Below are 7,674 nucleotides of genomic sequence, written 5' to 3'. Positions count from 1 at the left end.
CAGGAGCACATCCCACCTGGGAATCATTCAGAGATCATGGAAATATAGCTCATCCTTTTAAACACAGCATATTTTTTACACCCCCTTACCTTTGCATTTGTCTTCTGCTATTAAATTGCATGAAGGGAATGAGTAAAATCATTTGACTTTACGCACTTTTGAGTGCCCGGACCACCCAGTTCCCAGTTCATTCTCTCCAGAAAAAGAGATGCTAAATGAATGCTGACCCACACATGAAGCCTTTTTGAAGGGGATCATCCCTTTGGAAGGACTTCTATTCACTCTGTTTTTATCCCATCTTCATCAGTAAGCAAAGGAGCCTAACACACCACTGTGATTCCTGTCTTCATCGCAGGCTATTCTGGGCTGAGGTTACCCAGGACAACTTGTGGCTTCACCCAAATTTAGCTGCCCACAGTATGCCTGAGTTAAATCATCTGTGTTTGTTATGCAAATAATAAATATTCATTAATGGTTCTTCCACAGCTCCTCAGATTCTTCGTCATTATTTTGTGTCAGCACTGTAATCTCTAAAAGGATTTTACCCCTCTGGACTTCTAGAAATAATCCTAAACTAATATTGACAAGTGCTAAAGAAGTACGCCTGCGGTGGTAGAGCTGGACCAGAGGGCTGTGAAGAGGGTCATGGTGCCAAGGCCAAACCGCGGGGCTACATAGAGAGAAGAGAGCAACCAATGGAACAACGCTGCATCAAAGACACCAAGTTGAACCACTAGCCTTGTCTCGGCTCCTCTCCACATCTCACTCTCATACCCTATTTTCAGAAAGACTAACATAAGAGCAAACAGCAAAGCCTCCATTATTGTTGTTATCATTTCCAAACAGCAATTTTCCAGGCCAAAATAAATGTAGGGAAGCTGGTATATGATGTGTATGCACGGGCATGCAGGGACACTTGCCTGTGTGTTTTGTCAAGCAGCACACCTTTTCATAGATCTCCACGTGTTTACTCATGCTGGTTTAGCTCAAGGAGAGTCATATTCTGTCAGTTTTACTGTATCCAGTGGGTCCAGATCACCCTAGCTGCTCTGCCCAGTGCTGTGGCTCAGCTGGGGATGGACTTGGCTGGGCATTGCCACTCTGGGCGCTGGTCCTGTTGCCACATTGAGGTGATGAAGGAGGACTCTGTCCCCCTCACCACCCCCACCCATGGCCACAGAGGTGAGGAGGCACCCAGGGGACACATTGGCAGCTGTCTGAGACTACATTCACACAGCTGACAAGAACAGGCTTGGCTGCACTCAAGGTGATGGTGCCAGGGTGTCTTGCCCGCTGCTGCCCACGGCTACCATGCTCAGCTGTGAAGTGCTCCACAACCACTACAGTATAGTCAGGTCTGCCTTTCCCATCTGTAACTGTTCATGTTACAGCTGATTACATGTGTGTCTCTGCAAATGTGGGTCCAACTTTGTTGCTTTTCTAATGAATTAAGGATTAAAACCTGGTGACAGAGGTTACAAAGCTGAAGTTCCTTAAACCTGTGATCTTCCTAATGGTCAGCAGGGGGCAACTCCAGTGGTTGGAAAGAAAAAGTCAGTTTTTATAGAAGTCTATTGAAAAATTACCCTACTCCTCACTTGATCTACTACCTCGGTAAAACATTTTCCTGACTTTCCTCTATACTCACTTTACTGCCCCCTTAAACACAGTCTCTCAAATCACCCTTGAATAAGGTCACGTATTTGTTTTGACAACACAGCAGAAGGTTTTACTGTGCCAGCATGCCCAGGTGCTGGTGAATGGGGAGCAGCAACAATGGGTCATCAACTGAATGGAGCATCAAAGCTGCCACTGATGATCTAATGACGATTGAGGGTCCATGCATGAGGGTAGGGCCTCCTGCTTCAAGTGAGCAAAAGCACCATCATACAGGCTCACCCTGCCTTTGATTTAATTCTTTCTTTAACTGCCATGGTGGCGCCGATGTCAGCTGCATCCCACTGATCATTGGGCAGCAGGGACAAAGAATTGTGTTAGCCAGGTGTATTGTTCCGATGTTAATGGCAAACACAGGAAAGAGCTGACTGTGGATTTTGGTTGAAATTTTACTGGATAACAGAAGAGCTGTAGATAAAAGCAAACAGAAAATAAAGCTGGTTTCTTTTCCTTTTTCTTTCAGACAGTAAACTAAACACTCAATCCAGGCACAGCCCACTTGACTGCCATAGCTTGCCACCTGTTTCGTGGGAAAGCAATGTTCAAGACAAGAGTTCCTAAATCCGAGGGGGGATAAAGAGAGAAAAGAAATAAAAAAGAATGGAAAAGCATTTAGTTTGAGCATGCCGGGCGCATACCAAGGCTCAGCTCGCAGATTCCAAAGACAAGCTGATGGAAGTGAGCCAGGCCTCCTCACACGGGAGGGGAGGACGTATGAAAGAGTGGACAGAAGAAGATGGAGTAAGAGGGTAAGAGAGTATAAGAGGGGGGTTGCCTGTTGGAGGCATTAAAGGGATATTCTCTTTAATCAGGAACCTGCAGGACGCTGATGGACAAGGGACACTGAGTGATGGAGGGATATGGTGAGAGGGGAGGCAGGGGGTGACAAAGATAAAGGGGAGTAGTTTTAGGAACACTACAGCTGGAATACCTCAAGACCCCTCACCCCAATAACCCCTACCTGCCTTCTGTTTGCCCTCACACCCCACCTCCATGAAAAAGGCACTGTCTCCCTGCTTAAAAAAGATGAATGCAGCAGGTATACTCCATGAATTGTTGACCTCGGCCATGACAGGGGACTTTGACAGCAGCCAAGCAGGGCCCTGCATGGGAGGATTAATAGTTCAGGGAGATGCAATGAGACAGCCATGCCACAAGTGGTTTGTCATGTTCTCTCTACAGTTTCTCCCACCATATCTTTATCCCACACACACACACACATCACAGACCAGACTCCAGGATCCCAGACTCCGAGCTCTTAAACCAGACTCAGCGCATGTGTTGAGAACAAGTGAGCCTCTTTGTTCAATGACACCGCCATCCTTCACTCCAGAGGTAACTCACTGACAGACTGTTCAGTCACCAGAAGAGAGATGGATGAAGACACTTTGTAACTTGAAGAGAGAGGGAGAGGAAAAAGGATTGATATGACCAAGAGATAGCAGATAGTAAAAGAGGATACGTAATTATCAGTAAAGCAGTAAAAAAAAAAGATAAGGAACAACATGAGAGAAGATGGAGGAAAGAAGAGCAGAAAAGATCCAACACATATTCAAGTGAAGTTCAGGCCAGAGCAAAAAGGAGCTGCATCACTCTGAGACACAGTGGCATCACAGGCCAGATTACTGACAACCAATCCCCATCCGGGAAGCTTTGTAACCCAGGCTATGAGAGGGTGGGGCAGGGTCAGGGGTTGGGAGTTATAGGGCTGACAGACAAGAGAGATTGATGCCCGTTGACAAAACTTGAGCCATACTCGGTCTCAGCAGCAGCCCTGCCTGCTCCCCAGGGGCCAGAAGGGTGGATCAGAGACACAGATACAATCCCCCATCCCCTTCTCATCCCCAGGGAAACACACTTTGACTGCCCCCAACTAGCATACACTTAAATGCTATCCCACTTTCTTGTCTGGTCTTGTTTGATCATATCCTTAACTGTAAGAGGAAGCAGCAAAAGGCCTCAGTAAACGGAGAGCTTTGACATATATTTTGTTTCATCCACTCGTGAATTCCTACGGGGTTGCATGTGGCATTACTGTATGTGTGTCCATCAGCTAGAGGAGCGCATGGTGTTGCCGGGAGACGGAGAAATGGAGTCTAGTAGGTGGAGGTACTGCAGAGTTAAAGAAATGCGGCATTTATTCCCACCGACAGGGTTACATGGGGGAGCAATATCGTGGACCAAAACAGGCTGTTAAACTCACAAATGGTCTTTGGCAGATATTGTTACGCACAGCCTAACTGGCTCAGTGTCGGAAAAGGGGTTGGTAAAAATAATGTTCTGTTGATGTTAGATTGTTGTACCGTTTCCACTTGTAGAAAAGATTTGCAAGAAGAGCAGGACATGCCACATGGGCTGTGTGAGTGAAGATCAGTAACTCTCTACTCTCGTTACATGAAGTCATTCATAAGGAACGTGAGAGCGCTCTCTCTGAAGAGAGAATGTGAAATGTTGGATCTACTGTTTGCAGATATATAGAAAGTAGTTAAATGTCATCTGCAGGGGTGAAAAATGAAATAGTGATCTGTGTGTGTATGTGCATTTGTGTGTTTCTGTGCCCTCACACATGGTGAAGATCTAAAGGGAAGCCAGTGAAGAGTCTTCAGGTCAGACTATGCAATCATAAAGGACACCGGTGTTATGCAACACGCAAACTTTATTTTCACAAACTGTCAGACTTTGTCTATGCAGGAAATAATTTACCTATGCTTCTTGAATTCTTAATAATCATTAATACCTGTCATGATTTAGCAACTAAATAAATCTGTTAAAAAAGTCAAAAATATGTTTCTACTTATAATTCTTTAAGAGATCAGTCCACATATGTTTGCTTCATTAATAATATATGTGTTAAAGGTCCAGTTATTCAGGAAGCTAGTTCAGTGATGTACATATTTTTTTGTGCAAGAAGTAGTTGTTTAACTGACTGTCATTTCACTGAAATAAGAAAGAGAATGACAAAAAGTTAAGTAAAAATATGCTTGAGGGATCTGTGTCTTGGATGTTTTTAAAGGTATTTCGGCTTTATATGTTTAAACATACAGATGTCAGTTTTAACAAAAATATAAACTTTATTGCTCAAAGAAATGTAGCTCATCCAACTGGTAGATGATTTGAGGAAAAGCATGAATACCAAGGAAACATTTTTGCAGCATTGCAGGTTTAAACTAGCTGACCTTCCTCCATCTCTGGCTGTGCGCACCCGATCAGAAGAACAAGGTGAGGATTTGGTGTAAACAGAGAATCAATGTCCGTTTGAAGCCAACCAGGAGGTCATGTTCATGGCCCCGTCCACTTCCACCCTGTTTCCTCCATTGATTGGAAGTGTTTATCACATTGGGGAGAGGTCAAGGAGGGGGTCAAGTCAGAGAGGGGCTAGTGGGTTTCCACCCAGCCGTCTGGCTTATGATACTGTCCAGAGCCGGCCCACAGACACAAAAAAGTGTTGAGTGGGACTAAGTGGATTTCTTAGTTATCGTGGGGGAACATGTTTGTGATTAGTTGAGGTTGAGGAAAGATGGAAGGTTTTAAAGAACAAACAGATTAGGAAATTCCACAAGAAGTGATTTCAATTTTTTCTGCCCACTGGCTCACAAAACACCAATTTACACTATTTACACTACACCTGTCCTCAAATTACCATTAGCCTACCGATGTCCCACTCCTCCTCTGTCTGTTTTTAGATCAGCCATACAGTCACATACACGTTTCATCAGACAGAGGCCTAGTTCAGGGCCTTTCCCTGTGACCCATGCCTTGCCATGGCTTAGCATGGGGCACAAAGACATCCTTCTCATGAATGACAGGGCTGGGACCTCCCCTGCCTCCCTATTTGACCCTCTTGTTGTTCCTAATTGTGTGTAATGCCAGGGCCATGCCCCACCCAACCCCAGTAGGCCCCCGGGCTGCTGCAACGAAGGCCACGGGCTACAGAGCCCAATTATTTCCTTATTGTTGACACAGACAACCTGACAGACTTCCTCCCACATAACTTCTGTCCTCCCATGTAGTTCCGTGTCTCTCTTTCTCCCTCTCTTCCCATCTTTTTCAGGACCACCTAGTTGTTTCGGCCTAATGCAGTTTTTTTCATGCTGTGTCTGCAGGATCCTCTCTGTTCTGCTCACGCTCGCTGCATACCAGCGGAGAGAGCTATTAACAATGCGGCCTTAAGGCACGGCCGTGACGGGAGGGTGTGAGGGGGTTAAAGGTCACCTGCTGTAGAGCCATTTGCTTACTTCTTCACCAAGAAGGGCCTCACAGAAAAATGTATTTATATATTATTATTATTATTGTATCTCAAATAACACTTTTAGCACCAGTAGACCCTACCAATATTTTAGAGAATGAAAGCTTTGATATGTTTTGGTATTTATCTTGCAGTACATTTTTCATGTACCATTTTTCAGTGAAGGAGCTGTGAGAGATGCTGAAAAATACAAATAGATTTTAAACGTTAAGAGGCTAAAAACATCCACAAAAACAAATAAGAAAAAAAACCAACAAGGGGCAACTTGGCAACAATAAAGAACCACAAGGTGACCTAAAATGATCCCTGGGAGAATACATTTATTTCACTGGATTAATAGTGTGACTATTAATAATGTACAGTACATTATTGTCAAGAATCTCGGATATTTTTGTTAACACATTGCTTCCCCCTTCCTCAATGAAAAGGTTTATGAAGACAATAGAAGTGATAAAAACAAGACCTGCTGTGACAAAACATCACCGCGTGTTATATAAACAGTCTGGGGTCAAGAGTGGCAAACTATAAATTGAGGCCCTGTCTCATCCTGAGCCATGCATGGATGCCAGCCAAAGTGTTGGGAGAAGATAAGCTGTCAGCTATCGCACTAGAGAAGGGACACAATAGAGAACTTCACGATCACACTGAGAATAAGAGGCAATGAGGACCCAGTGGGAGTGTTAGTATATTTGTGTGTGTACACAGAAATGTCAGTCCACAAAACTTCCTTCCCAGGTAAGCAGCATCACCTACAGTATACAGTAACTGTACTTCTGTGATCATATCAGTCCTCTCGTCCTCTGTCTTTTTTACCTTATAACCTCTGCTGTCAGACCAAGAGGGTATGTGTGTGTGTGTGTGTGTGTGTGTTGTGTGTGTGTGTGTGTGTGTGTGTGTGTGTGTGTGTGTGTGTGTGTGTGTGTGTGTGTGTGTGTGTGTGTGTGTGTGTGTGTGTGTGTGTGTGTGTGTGGCAATTGGTTTGTTTTATCTGGTTTGATCTTTCTCTCTCCAGCCTAAAATATTCGCTGCACTTCTCACCATACCCGTATGTGACAGTTATTGTTCTACTGGGATACAAGTCTCACCAGGTGTGTATGATGTGTGTGACAGACAGATGATTTAGCACCGCAGTTCTGTGCTTTTTAACGAGTTAGAGGAGCCTGCGCAGACGGATGGATAAGTTGGACCCATGGGAGCCATACAGGCTCCTATAGAGGCCACCTGACTCCGCCCAAGAGACAGTGCTACGACCGGGATGTCGGTCCAGGCTGGTGTGAGCTGGGGCCGGTCTGTGGTGTGACGAATAGGACACCTGAGCCAAACTGTAACACCACCAGCGTGGTGGGTCCCCCTAATCACTCTGGCTGCCCAACTTCCAGTATCGGGTTTCAGATTCCAGGGGGTGTGATCGTGGAGCTCTGGCCCAGTGGGGCTGAGGTGTCTGGTTTGCTTTAACAACAAACATTTACTGACACTTCTGTACATACCACTCAATGCCCTTCAATGTACCTACACAAACCCCCAAAACACAAAGATGAGCAAATGAACACGTGTGCACACGCAACACATGCACCTCACACCCAAGTGCTGCTGAGACTTGTCCCTGTAACTGTCATGAAGTTACAGGGACAATCACTGCCAACCCAGGTCTCAGATTGGATCAGGATCACCGTTTACAACACTATGTATCACCCAGCAGATGGTAGTCAACCAGAATTTTGTGAAATATGAACACTTATGTGCTAGATGAT

The sequence above is a fragment of the Eleginops maclovinus genome, chromosome 16 (genome assembly GCF_036324505.1).
Source record: "Eleginops maclovinus isolate JMC-PN-2008 ecotype Puerto Natales chromosome 16, JC_Emac_rtc_rv5, whole genome shotgun sequence".
Classification (NCBI taxonomy): domain Eukaryota; kingdom Metazoa; phylum Chordata; class Actinopteri; order Perciformes; family Eleginopidae; genus Eleginops; species Eleginops maclovinus.
Note: the sequence above shows the minus strand (reverse complement) of the source record.